The sequence below is a fragment of the Canis lupus genome, chromosome 13, assembly GCF_011100685.1.
Source record: "Canis lupus familiaris isolate Mischka breed German Shepherd chromosome 13, alternate assembly UU_Cfam_GSD_1.0, whole genome shotgun sequence".
NCBI lineage: Eukaryota > Metazoa > Chordata > Mammalia > Carnivora > Canidae > Canis > Canis lupus.
In genome coordinates, this window is record NC_049234.1 from 55,771,402 (window position 1) to 55,791,270 (window position 19,869).

A 19,869-nucleotide genomic window follows, 5' to 3' on the forward strand; every position below is an offset into this window, starting at 1 on the left:
AATGGAGTGAGCAAGTTGATTTGATGGAGGATAAAATAAGTGATGACACTTCTCTCCATAGCTGTGTTTTGCCTCTCCACTAAATTGTTGGTGAAAATAATGTACGTAAAGGCAGCTGTGACGGACACCTGTTTTGCAACTAATGGGGCTCACATGTCTAATTACCATGTATATTTGTTATATGAATTAAAAGTTATATAGCTTTTTAAAAATAGTTGAAATTGTTGATTCCACTTTAAAAACTGACTAAGCTGTTTGTAAAGAGAAATTAAATGTATCTATCATATCCACAGAGGTACAGACTATGGAAGCAGAGAATATAAGAATATTTTCAAGGAGATATGCCAGATTCTATTTCTTGACAGTCAATATTTATAATCTTCATTCATTTGCCATCCAAAGTAACTAGACAGCTCAATAAACTAACCAAGTTATACCATTTTAAGTTGCCCCTTTTAAATGAATAAAAATTTCACCAAGATCAAAACTTTTTCAAATAATAGCAGAAAGTTCAAGGGTAATACATCTTCACTTCAGCCTCCATCCAAACAATAATGGTTAATGTGTACTTAGTCTCTATATGGAATAAGTTTTAGATAGGTTAAATTAAGAATATTTTAAAATCTAATATTTTACCTATTAGCTTACTAAAGTCAAATTTTAGTAAAATTTTTCAATTTTTCAAAATTTTTTAAAAATTTTTTCAATTTTTCAAAATTTATATTTTCAAATAAATAATTTGAAAAGTTATTAAAGCTGCCTCCATTTATTACTTTATGAGCAATTATTCACACACAGATTTTGATAATAATTTTCTGTCCCTTATGGAAATGAGAAAATTTAGGCTTCAAGATTAAAGTGCACAGAATAATTCAGCTAGTGAGTAGCAGAACCTGGATTCTAATAAAGATCTTCCTAACTCTCGTACATTATTTTCCCTACTATATTGTGCATCAGTGTGTAATATAGTAAATAAATTATAATTGCATAAGAAAGTATCATTGTAAAGTACAGTAAATGTTCTCTCAACAGCTTTTATTTTAGCATGACAGTTATTCTTTTTTGGGTATATTTTTCACATATTACTGTGAACTTAATACTCAAAAAGAAGGAAACAGTTCAGATATTTTCATCATATAAATTAGCAATTAGCAGGTATTTATTATCAGATACTTCTTATCACAAGGAATTATAAAGTAATACTAAAATAGCTAAAAATCCTCTAAACTTCAGATTTATCATTCTCAATCCTCTCACTAGCCACATATTGAAATTTAACAATGAGAGTGGAGTAAATCTCATTAGTTTCAGGAAGGCAGAGAATCCTTATGCTCTATTCTGGTTCTTTATCATACTACATATACTTTTGAAATAAGAGATGGGTAGAATCATTTCATTAAACATGAACATAGTAAGTGAAGCAAATTGAGTATTGCATGTAGACACAGAAAATCTGATCTGACAATACAGATTAACTTTTAACTAGATACGTGAAGCTTGAAAATATATAACTGCTTGTGACTTCTTTCTACAAGAGCTCTTTCAGTTTTTATCATTCCCTTGAATTGAGAATAGACTTTTGCTCTGGAACTGTCTCAAAATTAAAATCATTGAAATCAACCCCCATATTCTCCTAAGTTTTTATGGTTTGGTCACTGTAAAATATGTACGAAGCCAGGAAGCACCAGAAAGGAGATTATCTGCATCCTCACCTTGACAATTTTTTTTTAAGATTTTATTTATTTATTCATGAGAGATTATCTGCATCCTCACCTTGACAATTTTTTTTAAGATTTTATTTATTTATTCATGAGAGAGAGAGAGAGAGAGAGAGGCAGAGACACAGGCAGAGGGATAAGCAGGCTCCATGCAGGGAGCCTGATGCACACTCGATCCCGGGACTCCAGGATCAGCCCTGGGCCGAAGGCAGATGCTCAACCAGTGAGCCACCCAGGCATCCCCACCTTGACAATTCTACCATGAATTTGCTTGAAAACATTTATCTTTATATCTATCGGAATGTCACTATTGTTTATTGAGTCATATTTTCTATTCTCTACCCCTTCTAAATTCTCCAAATCTTATTATTATCTCTATTTTTATAAATTGTATTCATTCTTGTATGGGTAAAATAATCTACACCCATGCTTTCAAGTCATGATTTTATGCATATGAATTACATATTTCTTCACCCTAGAGATTGTCCATTGTCTCAAATTCATATATTCAACAACCTACAATACAATTAAAAATCTGATATTCTGGAAGCTCCACAAAACCACTATCTCAAAAATTACAATACTCACCTTCTTCCCTCAAATCCCCTCTTTTTCTACAATCTTCACTATCAGTAAATAGAATAACAATCCCAAATTCTTCAAACCTGAAATCTTTGCCATTTCTCAATTTCTTTTTTAGCATTCCTTTTATTCAATCTGCAACTAGATTTTTTATTGAATATTACCAGAGATTCCTTGTGTTTTAGTCCATTTTTTTTTTCCTTTCCCCCTCAGAACCAATGAATTCCTCAAATATGTGCATGATCAGTGGAGTCCCAAATTTCATTTGGATAGTTGGTTTCCTGGAACTATTTACCATATCAATTAATCAGGGTGCTGCAATAAAGTACTATTAAAGTTGGCATATTATAGTGGAGTGATTTTTAAGGGATTTTAATAATGAGACACTCACAAAGATGTGGAGGTTTGGATATGATAACATGGAAACAAACAAAAAATAAATAGTGTAGCCATCCCCAAAACCAGAAAGAGCAGAATATCATTATTCCTCCTGTGTCTGAAAATAAGATGGAGTCAGGGAGAATCAGAGCATAGACAATGAGAGAGCTCTACATTAAAAGTTTCCTGGAAGGAGATGTGACTTTTGGTTAAGGGATAGCCAGGTCACAGAGTATCCCCAGGGAGGAAATCTAGGGAATAAACACTTGTACTCTTGTTTTCCATTGGCTGACGTAACAACTATAGAATAAAGCAGCCTATTAATTTAAACCAGACTCCCACACCAAACAAAAAGGATAAAGAAGAATGAAAAGCTACCTGAAAGGAGTCACAGATCAATGCAATCTTCAGTCCCTATGGGAGACAACAGGCTTCATCATGCTTCTCAGCAGGATTTCAAAGTTGTTACACTAGACTCCACTTGTTCCCTTTTTACAAAAGGGAAACCCATAGTGGTTTTCCCGTTTTCTTCTGCTTCACTCTTGCATATTAAGCATTACTGGAGGTGGGAACAAATTCCTTGCTTTAATTCTTAGGTTGTCAGAGTACAAAAAACCACATGCAGAGTAATGGAAAAGATAGAATATCACCAAACATTCTTGGATACTGGAAGCTGACTTTAGGTTGTTTATTTTGGGAACAAATGAGATCTCTGACAGTGAGAGTGATATGCTTTTCACTTTGCTATATAATTTTGTTATTAGTGACTTTGGTATATTAATTTATGTTTTTGAGTAATTTCTGAGATCAAGCCTTTAGCTGAAATTAGCAATTCTTTAGTTCTTAAATATGATAAAGGAAGCGACTTCAAACAAAAGACAGAACATAATTTAGTAAGTAGGTTTGGGAGAACTGCAAGGAAATTTGAAAAAAAAAAAAAAAAACATTAAACAAATCTGTACTTGACCATACAATAAAATACATGTGCAGAAGGATTTAAATATTAATTATGGAAATAAATTTATAGAAACGCTAGGAAAAAACTAGATAGTGTATCTGTGTGGAGATATTAGGAATATATAAACATACATATTTTCTACAAAAATTGAAAACACAAATCTAGCTGTAAAATAGCTGACTAAAAATGACCCACATATATATAACTATGTGTTTTTTTAATAATAAATTTATTTTTTATTGGTGTTCAATTTGCCAACATACAGAATAACACCCAGTGCTCATCCCGTCAAGTGCCCCCCTCAGTGCCCGTCACCCATTCACCCCCCCGCCCCCGCCCTCCTCCCCTTCCACCACCCCTAGTTCGTTTCCCAGAGTTAGGAGTCTTCATGTTCTGTCTCCCTTTCTGATATTTCCTATCCATTTCTTCTCCCTTCCCTTCTATTCCCTTTCACTATTATTTATATTCCCCAAATGAATGAGACCATAAAAAACATAACTATGTTTTTAAAATGTATTTAAATGCATCAATAAACTGAAAAAGTATGAGAAAAATTGAACATAAGTGAGAATGTAAATTCATAACTAATTCTTGACAATAGCTTTTTTGTTTTTTTACTTATAAAAGACCATTGAAAAAGTGTAAACATCCCCATTTTCTGAAACCAACAAATCTTTTTTCATAACTCCTCACTGTCGGTAAGATTATGGAAAGTTGACAGTTCATATACTGCTAGTGGCAATATAAATTGTTACTTCTTCCCTTTGATCAACCAATGTGTCAAAATGACTCAAAAGTCATAAAAATGCTCATTTCTACCTAACCTACTACTCAAAGAGGGAGGAATTTTTTCTAGGAAAATAATTTACTGGAGGAAAACTTTTCTAAGTGACAGTTTGTCGTTCTTTGGTAATATAATATTGGGTATAATCTAAATTATGGATAAGAGAATCCTTATCAAAATAAGACATTACTACATTAAATTTGATTCCAAATGTAATTATAAATATTATATATACAACATAGAATATGGGTTGAAATAATAATAGCAATAATTATTTATGTGATATTGACTAATTAAACTTAAATATGAGCAATGCATTTTGAAATGAATAACAAATATTCATAGTTGATTGGGAAAACATAATTTCTTTTTTTACTTGAGATATTTTACAAGAAAATATTTCTTAGGTCTCTTTTCTGTACTAGTCCCCTATTGCAACAATCCTTGGGATTTGACAGCAACAGAACAACATGAAAAATACATAAAGAATAACATATTAGGGAAGGAGAAAAATATTGCACATTGGAGCCACATGGATAAATACACCATATTTGTCTAATTTCTCCTCTTTTGTGTATTTATCGTAATGTTCTATATAGATTCTTTTGTAAATCTCACCTTCCAAAATGTAGCCTTATTCTCTATGTAATTCTTAGCCTTGTGTAAAAAAGGATCTGTCAACAATAAAGACTGCAGACTAAACAGAAGAGAAATAAATCAATTTTAGCTATATTTTCAAAGCAGCAGGTACAATCTTTTATAAATTACTATGACCCAAGACAGTAAATCATGTAATAAAAGAAACAGCTAGTAATTTTAGTCAAAGAAAAAATTTTAAAATATAAAGCTGTGTGAATTCAGTATTTTTATTTGATGACCAATAAAAGTCCTGTTTCTTCCACTTATGTGTTGTTTCTTTGTTATTGATTGTCTGTTTCAGAGATGTCATGCCAGTTAATGTCCTATACATTTGAGGAGTTATTCTTTCATAAATTTATTTTTTGGAAACTTGGCATATGTTGTGACATGTGATACTCATTTCAACAATTATATTTTATATTATTTTGAAAAACTACACTTTATGCTGGTTAATGATTTTGGATAATCATTAAAATCACCTTTATATAATCGGCAAAATGCATACATTGCTGACATCTACAAGAGAACCCTGGTAAGTTTTTCTTTTTCCCACTTACGTTAAAAACAAGGCTTACTATTGATCCCATGATGACACTATTTAAAGAGAGAGATTTCTTAATATTTCTATTTTATTGACCCTTTATTTCAGGATGGTCAATACTTGTCACAAAATAATAATGACAGACTCATTTAATTACTAAATGCAACCATAGTATCTGTTAGTTTCTGTCCATATCCTTAACATTTGATTCAATTCAATGTTATGAGGCAGTCATGGAGAAAAGCCATGGAGAAATGAAATAATTACATTTATTTCAGCCTTCCTGGAAAAACAAAGCGTAATAAAACAAAATCCCAAACCTGTTTACTCCATTCTATCAGTTAGACAATTAGTTTAGTCCATATATTCCCAGATCTTTCAACAGGTCTGATGCATTTTGTAACACTCCCCCATTAAAGAGAAAGTTATTAATGCTAGGCCTTCTCTTTATTAAAAACAAACAAACAAACAAACAAACAAACACCTCAGAAAATACAGTAAGTTGTGATCAGTCCTGACCACATTGTTATATATTAATTTTAATATCCATTTGAATTCCTCCGAATAGCTAACTGGGAATAGAACACTCAGAAAATAGTAATTATACTTCTGGTGTATGCAATACTTTACAATTTCCACAGCACTTTAACAAATCTGTATCATTAGAAACTTACATCACGTATGCTAAACCTATTTCCCAGGTAAAAAGTTGCATTTGCCTAACACAATCTATTATTACTCATGGCAAGAGAACAATTGATATAATGTTACTTTCCTCTTCCAAGTTGAGGGTGTCTCTGAGATACATGCAACCTACTAGAAATACTGAACAGAAGAAATGGTGAGATAATTTTTCATCGAAACCCACACCCTCGATAAAGCAACTATGGTTAAAGGCAGTATCTGCAATTTGCATCAGTTAGTGATAACAAAAACACCAAGTGCACATTTTATTCCTAGTGTGTGACTTTTTTTTTTTTTTGCATATCAGGCAAATATCCAAACTTACACTGAATGAAATAACCAATAATAAATAAATTTTATGATACAGTTATTATATTACTTTTTTAAAAAAATTATTTCTTTTTTTTAAAGGATTTTATTATTTATTCATGAAAGACAGAAAGAAGGAGGCCTAGACAGGCAGAGAAGCAGGCTCCTTGATGGGAGCCTGATGTGAGATTTGATCCCAGGACCCTGGGATCATGACCTGAGTTGAAGGCAGACACGAAACCACTAAGCCACCCAGGTGCCCCTATTTTTTTTTTTAATTTCTATCAGTAAAAATATATTCTGATTTATAAAAACTACTGAAGAACATGTACTGTTCCTAGAATACACAATGTTATACCAAGTATAGAGACCAACATACACCAACAGTATTACCTAAATGCCTCCATAAATTCTAGACCTAACAATAAGCCTTTTAAGGTATTTGGAGATATTTGGAGATAACTGGAGACTTTTTCTCCTGTTTATGACTATGTCAGCTTTCCATAATCCTATCTTCTCCTCAACTATCCCTTCCAAATATTCAAGACATTTTCAACCTTGCTAATTATTTACTTAAATAATGGATATTAATTACCTGATACAGTTTTTACACTGCTAAATTTTAGATGTCCAATTTGGGGGGGGGATTATGAATTTCAAAGGAAAACTATTACTATTATCATTTTATTGCTCCTGCAATAAATTACAAACTTGGTGGGTTAAAACAACACACATTTATCATTTTAAAGTTCTTTAGATCGTAAGATCTAATGAGTGTCATTCAGCCAAAATCAAGATTTATGCAGGGTTAAATTTTCTCCCTGGGGGTTCTAGAAGATAAATCATGCCCTTGCCTTCTGCAGCTTCTAAAACCATCATCATCCCCTGACTTGTAGTTCCTTTCTTCCACCTTCAAAGAACAAAAAAGGCCATTTCCACTCATGTCATATCTCTATGATCTACACATCTGCCATTTATTTCTCCTTTTAAGGTCTTCTGTGATTGGGTTGGACCCATTCTAATAACCTAGCATAATATTCTCATTATAATTAATCACAACTATATAATCTACTTTGCCACATAAGGTATCAAATCCACATTTCCAAAGATTAGGAAGTAAGCATCTTTCAGGAGGTGTAATTCTGCCCACCACCCAACCCTTCCTGAATTAGATGTATCAGGGGCACCCTACCAAGCATTAGATATCTAAGGGACTTTTTTTTTTTCCTTGCAAAGGCAATCGTATCTGGACCACATGTCTTTATATTAGAATCAGGTAGGTTTTTGGTGAAATTCCAGCTACTTATACCCTAATCCTGGCTCAATTTCTAAAGGTTATATCTCAGGGGATGGAAAATTACCAGATTCACTAAGCCCAGTTATTGAAAATTCTTAAAATCTGAGTTCTGAGATTCAAATCTATTATTTTTTTATGTATTCACTGGCACCATATTTAATTCTTGCCCTCAGTCATCCTTCACTTCACCAAGTATTATGATGTGTCAATATAGGTTCATCAGTTGTAACAAACATACCACTTTGGTGAGGGATATTGATAATGGGGGAGGCTACAGATGCATGGAACAGGGAGTATATGGAAAATCTCTGTATCCTTCTCTCAATTCTGCTGTGAATCTAAAACTGCTTTAAAAAAAAGTCTTAAATTAACCAAGCACATCAATATAATTTGTCCATGAAATAAGATATATAAATTATGGCACCAGAAAAATTAACACTTACACTTTATCTCCAAATTAAAAATTGCAGAAATTAATCACTTGCCTTTTTTGACTATTTAGAAACTTTAGAATGGTATGAGAAGTTCATATAAAAATCAATAGTTTTGTTAACAGTTCACTGAGCAGAATGTACTTGTATTACCTATGCAGAAATATAGATCTGTGGAAAGGAATTATGACAATAGTTTGATATATATAATGTAAAACAAAACATAAGGGTCATTGTATCACTTTATTTCTATAAATTTTGTATATCATTTAAATGATATATAGGATAAATTGAATAGTACTGACTGATGTTTATGATGGGAGACATTTTTCCTCTGCTGGTTAAAATTTTATTTCTCTAACAAAAGAAAAAGAGATACTTATTTTAAGCATTTGGTTTTAAAGCCTATAATTGATATTGTAATTAAAATAGAAGTTGTATAAGATTTATTGTTCATAAGTAGAAATCTTTTTAAAAGTTTTCATGGTATAAATCTAAAGAAAATTTGAAGCTGCATGTCTTACATTTCATTACCTTGAACCATTACTTTTCGTTGAGGATCTCATTAAGTGCCTAATAGCTTCTAATGTAATACTCACTTAACAACATGACAGTCTCCATGGAAACCAAGCAGCAAGATATGGATGTAGTAACATAGGTTAATGTACTGTATTTTAATAGTGTAGGAGTTCCCCAAAGCACCAAAAAATTGCTTTTTAGAATTATGTGTGATGTTAAATCAACTTAATATTTAGATAGGAAAATCAAATAACTTCTTGTATAAAATCTATTACTGTCAAGTATAAAGTAATTCATGTCAGTAATTATTTTGAGCATCTCCTATCTACCACTATGAAGGAACTTATTTTCAAGGAATAAATCCTCACAAATTATCAAAAGTCCCTAATTTCAAAAAAGCCAAGAGTGGGAGAACAACAAAAACAAATTATAAAGCAAACACAAAATCATAATAAAATATGATGCTAATGCTGAGATGGTGATGGCAAAACTTCCTGTGAACAAAGAAATCTGCTAAGGATTTTCATAATAAAGTCTATGCCGTACTAGATAGATATAAAGATATTTATATTTTACTAATGAGAAAATTAGGCTACAAAGAAGTAAAATTAAAAGAAAAAGTGTAGGAACTGGAAGATAGGACTCTCAACTATTTCAATTTCATTTATAGTATCTCAGTAAATTAGATATGGTGATGTGGCAAAAACATTTAATGAATATTTACTATTGTGTATTTAATATATAAGTCATCATTTGTTAATTTCATTTTTCAACTAGAAAAAAATTCTTAGATATAAAAAAAAAAAAACAGAAAATTATCTAATGAAGCAAGAACTGCTGTCTAAATCATAATCAACCCCAGGAAGGTCATTTAAGCAACCTCATTAAATATGGTCTTCTTCATTACTTTCAATTATGTGACTCTTGAATTAAACTTCATTATTCTTTCACTCTAAGAGGAATACATTTCCGATTATGTCCTCACTTACAAAAACTTATTTTTCCCTTTTATGTATGTTTTCCTTTTAATATTTCCATGTGTATGTGGCATGCTTGACCTCCAAAACTACCCTTGATTACTATTTCATTGGTCTCTCAATGCTCTTCCATATCTTATATTGGACACTGCATTATTTCTAGACTACTACATGCAACAATCATTTAATTCTACTCTTTTAAGAGTAATGCTTGTATTTCACTATATCATCTTACCTTAATAGGTGTAATTTAATAATTGAGATAAGCTGGGATACAATTCTTAAAAATTAAGTAACTTCATAAGTATGCATTATAAGTATGTAAGTATAAATATATATGTATCTAAAATATATATTATATATTTATATTATATGTATATAATATCTAAATTGAGGCTAACAATTCTTACCTTATAGTTTTATTGTGATTATATGTGTCAAGTAAGATAATATGCATAAAATTATTGGAAAAAAATTAGAGTTGTTTTAAAAGTTGTATTTAAAAACAAGTAAATGTAAGATAGCAATAGATCATAAATCATTTAATTTTATTGAATACTGAAAATGTTAAGGCTACATGAATGAGGCAAACATGTTCCTGATAAGTAGTTTACAATAAAATTAGAAAAGAAGAAAAAAAAAGCAATAGGAAAGCTTTTCAAAAAGTTAAGGTATATAGTAACTATAAGATTTATAATATCTTCAGTAACATGGAAATTTCCCCTTTTAGCAAATCTGGAAAATCTGAAAGAAGTTCTTTATTGGTAAATATATAATCCTCTTCATAGACATTTTCCTCATTTTATTAGAAAAAAATCATAAACAGGAAAGCCCAGAAAATTAGAGTAAAAAACAGTGTCTTCACTACTAGTATCCTCATATTGATTGTGCCATAGTTCCTTTATCATATATATATATATATATGATATATGATAATTATATATATCAATCCTTTTATCCAACCAGTAATGTATGTTATATATGGACAAATTTAAAAATTGTAGATTACCGTACACTTTGCTCCTAAACATTTCAGGATTATTACGAACTGTAGATAAATTGTTATTAACTTGAATTAAATATTACTTTTAAGGAGAGTTCAATATTTGTTTACAGATTTTTTTTTTTAAGAAAGCAAGGGAAGAGGGGCAGAGGGAGAGGGAGAGAGAGAATCTTAAGTAGACTCCACACCCAGAACAGAACCTAAGGCAGGCCTCACTCTCACAACCCTGAGATCAAGACCTCAGCCTAAATCAATATTCAGATGATTGATTCACTGAGGCACTCAGGTGCCCCTGTAAGTGACTATTTTTAAAAATAATATAAAGCAGGGCATCATGTATTAATTTTTAACTATTTCAAAAATTACCTTTCTTGAGATACAAACTTGGTAATTCTCCTTTTTAATTTTTTTTTTTTTATAGAAAACCCCATACTATTTTCCACAATGTCTGCACCAATTTGCATTCCCAACAGACCATGAGGGCTCCTTTTTCTCTACATCCTCATCAACATCTGTTATTTCTGTCTTCTTAATTCTACTCATTCTGACAGTGTAAGATAATATATCATTGTCATTTTCACTTGCATTTCCTTGATAAGGAGTGATGTTGAGCTACTTTCATGTATCCGTTGGTCATTTATATGCCTTGGGTGGCAAAATGTCTCTTCACGTCTTCTGTCCCTCCTTTAATCAGACTATTTGTTTCTTTGTTGGTGTTGAGTTGTACATGTTCTTTGTATATTTTGGATATTAATCCCTTTTTGGACATATCATTTGCAAATATATTCTTCCATTCAGATGATCTCTGATTTTTAATAGACCTATTTAATACAAATCTTAGATAACTACATTTTAATAACATAAATATCAACATGACTAGGGGTTGGTGTGTCATTTTACTATTTTTGGTTTCTTCAATTTTTTTGTTCTATTTCTACTTTTCTAGAATCAAACACCCAATTATATACTGGCTTTTTAAATATCTTGGGTAAGACACAACTGACATGCAATAATCAGCACACATTAAAAGTACACAATCTGATAAGTTTTGACATATGAATAGACCTTTGTAATCATCACTGCAATCAAGATAATAAACATATAAATCATCCCAAACAGTTTTCTCTTTGTAAACCTTTCCCTTATCCCTAAGCAACCATAGACCCGGATTGTTACTATAAATCAGGATTGTGCAAAAGCAGCACTTTTATATTTTGGTCTGGATGTCTTGTGCATTTTAGGTTATTTTGCAGCACCTCTGGCCTCTACCTGCTAGATGCCTCTACCTGCCCACACTCACAATATTGTTAACTATTGTTACTGCACATTTCTTACCCCAAATAATTAATTCCCTTGAAATACCTTAATCATAAAGAGCAGACCACTACAGAAGACACTCTGATAAATCACAAATGGAGGAATAGAGAGAATCAAATAAATTTGGGTTCTGGGAATAATATCGATTATTAAGATTCTTTCTTTCTTTCTTTCTTTCTTTCTTTCTTTCTTTCTTTCTTTCTTTCTTTCTTTCTTTCTGAGTTTGTTTATTCATAAGGGACACAGGGAGAGAGAGAGGCAGAGACACAGGCAGAGGAAGAAGCAGGCTCCATGCAGGGAGCCCGATGTGGGACTCCATCCGAGGACCCCAGGATCACACCCTGGGCCAAAGGCAGGTGCTAAACTGCTGAGCTACCCAGGGATACCCAAGATCCCTTTTCTATCTGTGAGAAATCCATAGTATATATTACTAAACAATCTCATTTTATCCACAACTCGGATAGTCCAGACTTAGGTTGAGAAAATTCAGGCAAATAATCCTAAAACACAAAATAAGACGTCTACTTAAACAACAGTAAGTACAACATTAATTTGTGAATAAATATATCATTTATAATGACTTATGCACCAATTCTTTGCATGTACTTGGCTTTTGCATTTTACATTTAAATTAAATAAATAGGGAGGAGGGGCAAGACGGCAGAAGAGTAGGGTCCCCAAGTCACCTGTCCCCATCAAATTACCTAGATAACCTTCAAATTATCCTGAAAATCTACGAATTCGGCCTGAGATTTAAAGAGAGAACAGCTGGAATGCTACAGTGAGAAGAGTTCGCGCTTCTACCAAGGTAGGAAGACGGGGAAAAAGAAATAAAGACACAAAAGGCCTCCAAGGGGGAGGGGCCCCGCGAGGAGCCGGGCTGAGGCCGGGGCGAGTGTCCCCAGGACAGGAGAGCCCCGTCCCGGAGGAGCAGGAGCTGCACCGACTGCTCCCAAGAGCGCCGAAAGGGCCAGAGGGCCAGAATATGTATTTGAACAAATCCTAGCTGAAAACTTTCCTAATCTGGGAAGGGAAACAGGCATTCAGATCCAGGAAATAGAGAGATCCCCCCCTAAAATCAATAAAAACCGTTCAACACCTCGACATTTAATAGTGAAGCTTGCAAATTCCAAAGATAAAGAGAAGATCCTTAAAGCAGCAAGAGACAAGAAATCCCTGACTTTTATGGGGAGGAGTATTAGGGTAACAGCAGACCTCTCCACAGAGACCTGGCAGGCCAGAAAGGGCTGGCAGGATATATTCACGGTCCTGAATGAGAAGAACATGCAGCCAAGAATACTTTATCCAGCAAGGCTCTCATTCAAAATGGAAGGAGAGATAAAAGCTTCCAAGACAGGCAGCAACTGAAAGAATATGTGACCTCCAAGCCAGCTCGGCAAGAAATTTTAAGGGGGACTCTTAAAATTCCCCTTTAAGAAGAAGTTCAGTGGAACAATCCACAAAAACAAGTACTGAATAAATATCATGATGACACTAAACTCATATCTCTCAATAGTAACTCTGAACGTGAACGGGCTTAATGACCCCCTCAAAAGGCGCAGGGTTTCAGACTAGATAAAAAAACAGGACCCATCTATTTGCTGTCTACAAGAGACTCATTTTAGACAGAAGGACACCTACAGCCTGAAAATAAAAGGTTGGAGAACCATTTACCATTCGAATGGTCCTCAAAAGAAAGCAGGGGTAGCCATCCTTATATCAGATAAACTAAAATTTACCCCAAAGACTATAATGAGAGATGAAGAGGGACACTATCTCATACTTAAAGGATCTATTCAACAAGAGGACTTAACAATCCTCACTATATATGCCCCGAATGTGGGAGCTGCCAAATATATAAATCAATTAATAACCAAAGTGAGGAAGTACTTAGATAATAATACACTTATAGTTGGTGACTTCAATCTAGCGCTTTCTTTTTTTTTTTTAATTTTTATTTATTTATGATAGTCACAGAGAGAGAGAGAGAGAGGCAGAGACACAGACAGAGGGAGAAGCAGGCTCCATGCACCGGGAGCCCGATGTGGGACTCGATCCTGGGTCTCCAGGATCACGCCCTGGGCCAAAGGCAGGCGCCAAACTGCTGCGCCACCCAGGGATCCCAATCTAGCGCTTTCTACATGCCATAGGTCTTCTAAGCACAACATCTCCAAAGAAACGAGAGCTTTAAATGATACACTGGACCAGATGGATTTCACAGATATCTACAGAACTTTACATCCAAACTCAACTGAATACACATTCTTCTCAAGTGCACATGGGACTTTCTCCAGAATAGACCACATACTGGGTCACAAATCGGGTCTGAACTGATACCAAAAGATTGGGATCGTCCCCTGCATATTCTCAGACCATAATGCCTTGAAATTAGAACTAAATCACAACAAGAAGTTTGGAAGGACCTCAAACACGTGGAGGTTAAGGACCATCCTGCTAAAAGATGAAAGGGTCAACCAGGAAATTAAGGAAGAATTAAAAACATTCATGGAAACTAATGAGAATGAAGATACAACTGTTCAAAATCTTTGGGATCAGCAAAAGCAGTCCTAAGGAGGAAATACGTCACAATACAAGCATCCATTCAAAAACTGGAAAGAACTCAAATACAAAAGCTAACCTTACACATAAAGGTGCTAGAGAAAAAACAGCAAATAAATCCTACACCCAGCAGAAGAAGAGAGTTAATAAAGATTCGAGCAGAACTCAACGAAATCGAGACCAGAAGAACTGTGGAACAGATCAATAAAACCAGGAGTTGGTTCTTTGAAAGAATTAATAAGATTGATAAACCATTAGCCAGCCTTATTAAAAAGAAGAGAGAGAAGACGCAATTTAATAAAATCATGAATGAGAATGGAGAGATCACTACCAACACCAAGGAAATACAAACAATTTTAAAAACTCATGAGCAGCTATACGCCAATAAATTAGGCAATCTAGAAGAAATGGACACATTTCTGGAAAACCACAAACTACCAAAACTGGAACAGGAAGAAATAGAAAACCTGAACAGGCCAATAACTAGGGAGGAAACTGACGCAGTCATCAAAAACCTCCCAAGACAAAAAAGTCCATGGCCAGATGGCTTCCCAGGGGAACGTTTAAAGAAGAAATCATACCTATTCTACTAAAGCTGTTTGGAAAGATAGAAAGAGATGGAGTACTTCCAAATTCGTTCTATGAGGCCAGCATCACCTTAATTCCAAAACCAGACAAAGACCCCACCAAACAGGAGAATTACAGACCAATATCCCTGATGAACATGGATGCAAAAAATCTCAATGAGATACTAGCCAATAGGATCCAACAATACATTAAGAAAATTATTCACCATGACCAAGTAGGATTTATCCCCGGAACACAAGCCTGGTTCAACACCCGTAAAACAATCAATTGATTCATCATATGAGCAAGAGAAAAACCAAGAACCATAGGATCCTCTCATTAGATGCAGAGAAAGCATTTGACAAAATACAGCATCCATTCCTGATCAAAACTCTTCAGAGTGTAGGGATAGAGGGAACATTCCTCGATTCCTCAACATCTTAAAAGCCATCTACGAAAAGCCCACAGCAAATATCATTCTCAATGGAGAAGCACTGAGAGCCTTTCCCCTAAGATCACGAACAAGACAGGGATGTCCACTCTCACCACTGCTGTTCAACATAGTACTGGAAGTCCTAGCCTCAGCAATCAGACAACAAAAAGACATTAAAGGCATTCAAATTGGCAAAGAAGAAGTCAAACTCTCCCTCTTCACCAATGACATGATACTCTACGTAGAAAACCCAAAAGCCTCCACCCCAAGATTACTAGAACTCATACAGCAATTTGGCAGCATGGCAGGATACAAAATCAATGCCCAGAAATCAGTGGCATTTCTATACACTAACAATGAGACTGAAGAAAGAGCAATTAAGGAGTCAATCCCATTTACAATTGCACCCAAAAGCATAAGATACCTAGGAATAAGCCTAACCAAAGAGGTAAAGGATCTATACCCTAAAAACTATTGAACACTTCTGACAGAAATTGAGGAAGACACAAAGAGATGGAAAAATATTCCATGCTCATGGATTGGAAGAGTTAATATTGTGAAAATGTCAATGTTATCTGGGGAAATGTACATGTTTAATGCAATCCCTATCAAAATACCATGGACTTTCTTCAGAGAGTTAGAACAAATTATCTCAAGATTTGTGTGGAATCAGAAAAGACCCCGAATAGCCAGGGGAATTTTAAAAAGAAAACCATAGCTGGGGGCATCACAATGCCAGATTTCAGGTTGTACTACAAAGCTGTGGTCATCAAGACAGTGTGGTACTGGCACAAAAACAGACACATAGATCAACGGAACAGAATAGAGAATCGATAAAGTAGGAAAGACTATCCATTGGAAGAAAGACAGTCTCTTCAATAAATGGTGGTGGGAAAATTGGACATCCACATGCAGAATAATGGAACTAGACCACTCTCTTGCACCATACACAAAGATAAACTCAAAATGGATGAAGGATCTAATGTGAGACAGAAGTCCATCAAAATCCTAGAGAAGAACACAGGCAACACCCTTTTTGAACTCGGCCACAGTAACTTCTTGCAAGATACATCCAGGAAGGCAAAAGAAACAAAAGCAAAAATGAACAATTGGGACTTCATCAAGATACAAAGCTTCTGCACAGCAAAGGATACAGTCAACAAAACTAAAAGACAACCTACAGAATGGGAGAAGATATTTGCAAATGACGTATCAGATAAAGGGCTAGTTTCCAAGATCTATAAAGAACTTATTAAACTCAACACCAAAGAAACAAACAATCGAATCATGAAATGGGCAAAAGACATGAAGAGAAATCTCACAGAGGAAGACATAGACATGGCCAACACGCATATGAGAAAATGCTCTGCATCACTTGCCATCAGGGAAATACAGATCAAAACCACAATGAGATACCACCTCACACCAGTGAGAATGGGGCAAATTAACAAGGCAGGAAACCACAAATGTTGGAGAGGATGCGGAGAAAAGGGAACCGTCTTACACTGTTGGTGGGAATGTGAACTGGTGCAGCCACTCTGGAAAACTGTGTGGAGGTTCCTCAAAGAGTTAAACATAGACCTGCCCTACAACCCAGCAATTGCACTTTTGGGGATTTACCCCAAAGATACAGATGCAATGAAATGCCGGGACACCTGCACCCCGATGTTTCTAGCATCAATGGCCACAATAGCCAAACTGTGGAAGGAGCCTAGGTGTCTATCGAAAGATGAGTGGATAAAGAAGATGTGGTTTATGTATACAATGGGATATTCCTCAGCCATTAGAAACGACAAATACCCACCATTTGCTTCAACGTGGATGGAACTGGAGGGTATTATGCTGAGTGAAGTAAGTCAATTGGAGAAGGACAAACATTATATGTTCTCATTCATTTGGGGAATATAAATAATAGTGAAAGGGAATAGAAGGGAAGGGAGAAGAAAGGGGTAGGAAATATCAGAAAGGGAGATAGAACATGAAGACTCCTAACTCTGGGAAACGAACTAGGGGTGGTGGAAGGGGAGGATGGAAGGAGCTGGGGGTGAATGGGTGACGGGCACTGAGGGGGACACTTGACAGGATGAGCACTGGGTGTTATTCTGTATGTTGGCAAATTGAACACCAATAAAAATAAATTTATTATTAAAAAATAAATAAACATTAACAACTTGTCAGGGAAAACAAAACCTTTGTAAAATGGAATAAAAGAAATCTAATTTCAAATCAAGTTGAGAGGGCCAGAAGGGGAAGCATTCACACTACCAACTCTTGATCACTTGCAGAACTCAAGAGGAAGAAACTCACCTTGTGTTTTCCAGTAAGAAGACTACTTTACTACTCCAGCAGGAGGAAGGATGATTTTTCTCCTTGCTGAACAACATCTCAGCCAATGAGAAACTGCCACAACTCAACAAATGAGAAACCTTAGCCACTCTTGGCTTTCCTTCAAAGGACTTTCATTCAAAATAGACCCTCCCAACTTCCTCCTGTTTCTCCTTAAAGTTATGTCCTTCTCCTTTGTTCTCTGGACTTACCTATGGTTTTGCCATAATTTGCATGTCCCAAAATGCAATTCCTCTGCTATTTCTAAGTAAGCCTATTTTTCTTGTAAGTAACTGCTTTTTTCCTCAAGGTCAGTAGAATCTTTTACATTACAAAGTACAAGATGGGTTATTTATCCTTTTATTTAAATTTAAACACCAGATTCTCTAGTGACAACTTTTAATATAATAAGTGCTCTTATTGATTGATGTGAAGTGTAACTGATGTGAAACAGACTACCCCATATTTAGGCACATAATAAGGAGCATTCCCTTATTTTTATCATGTATCATCGTTTTCAGGATTGACTGAGCCCTCCCAAACAGTCACTGATCAGAATTTCTTTTCTTTTTAAAGATTTTATTTATTTATTTATTGATCTATCTATCCATTTATTTTAGACAAAGAGCACAAGTGGGGAGATGGGAAAAAGAAGAGGGAGTGAGAATCCCAAGCAGACTTTGCACTGAATGTGAAGTCTGACACAGGGGTCAATCCCAGAACCCGAGATCATGACGTGAGCTAAAACCAAGAGTTAGATACGTAATGGACTGAGCCACCCAAGCACCGCTTTTGGTCAAAGGTTCTTACTCAGAGGATGGCTGGTGCTGGAGTCATCCAAGGAAGTTTCTTATTCGTGTGGGAGGTGTCTGGATTAGTTGGGAAATAGGAGTACTTGAGTCTCCTAGGGCATCTTATTCTTCATGGTCTCCTTAGCCCTGCAGCCTCAGTATAACTGAACTTCTTATAGAGAGCTGGAGGCTTCAAGAGATGTGTCACAGGAGAAACTGGTAGAAACTACATGCTTTTTTCTATCTAGTCTCAGAAATCACATAGCACCACTTTCACCACATTCTAACCATGAAGGCACTCAAAGGAAGGGCATATCTCCTCTGACTCTTGATGAGAAGAGTATCAAAGTATTCACAGATAAGTTTAAGCCGAAAGAGCACACAATAGGCCATTTTTCTTCTTTTGAACTTTAGATTTACCAAATATTTATTTAAAATTAAAACGTTACTTATTTCAATCCTGGCCTCATGAATTCATCATGAGGACTTTGCTGTTCTAAGTGTTCAGTATACTAATTGTCTTATTTAGAGGATACTTCCACAGGTTTTCCATATGTGAGATATTAAAGTTACATCCAGATTGTCCACATCTATTCTGGTGTGCAATTATGAAACTTAGTTTACAAAATTATTTATACTATTTGTAAGGGGTCATGTGCGTATAGAAGTCAATGCCAAGCCTAATCCATTTCTATCATTTTCATTTCTGCACTATGCATTCACAGGCAATAAAATTTACTATTACACTGCACAAATCAAGAGACCTTCAAAAAGTACTATTGTGATATTACAATATTTTGTGGTATTTCCATTTTTTTCACATTGCACATGATGGAAAATAATAATTACAAAGTCATTATCTTTTTTCCAGAACAATAGTTTGGAGGAACAGGTGCATGTCATCTCGGTCTCAGTCTGGAGCTCATTTCAATGAGCTCAGACTGGTTGCATTTTTAAAGACAGCACTATTAGTTGTCTCATTTGTTACAACCATTCTTTGCAATTCTCACATCTGTCAAAGTCCATACAAATAGCCCCCCAGAGGAAGCAGATGTTA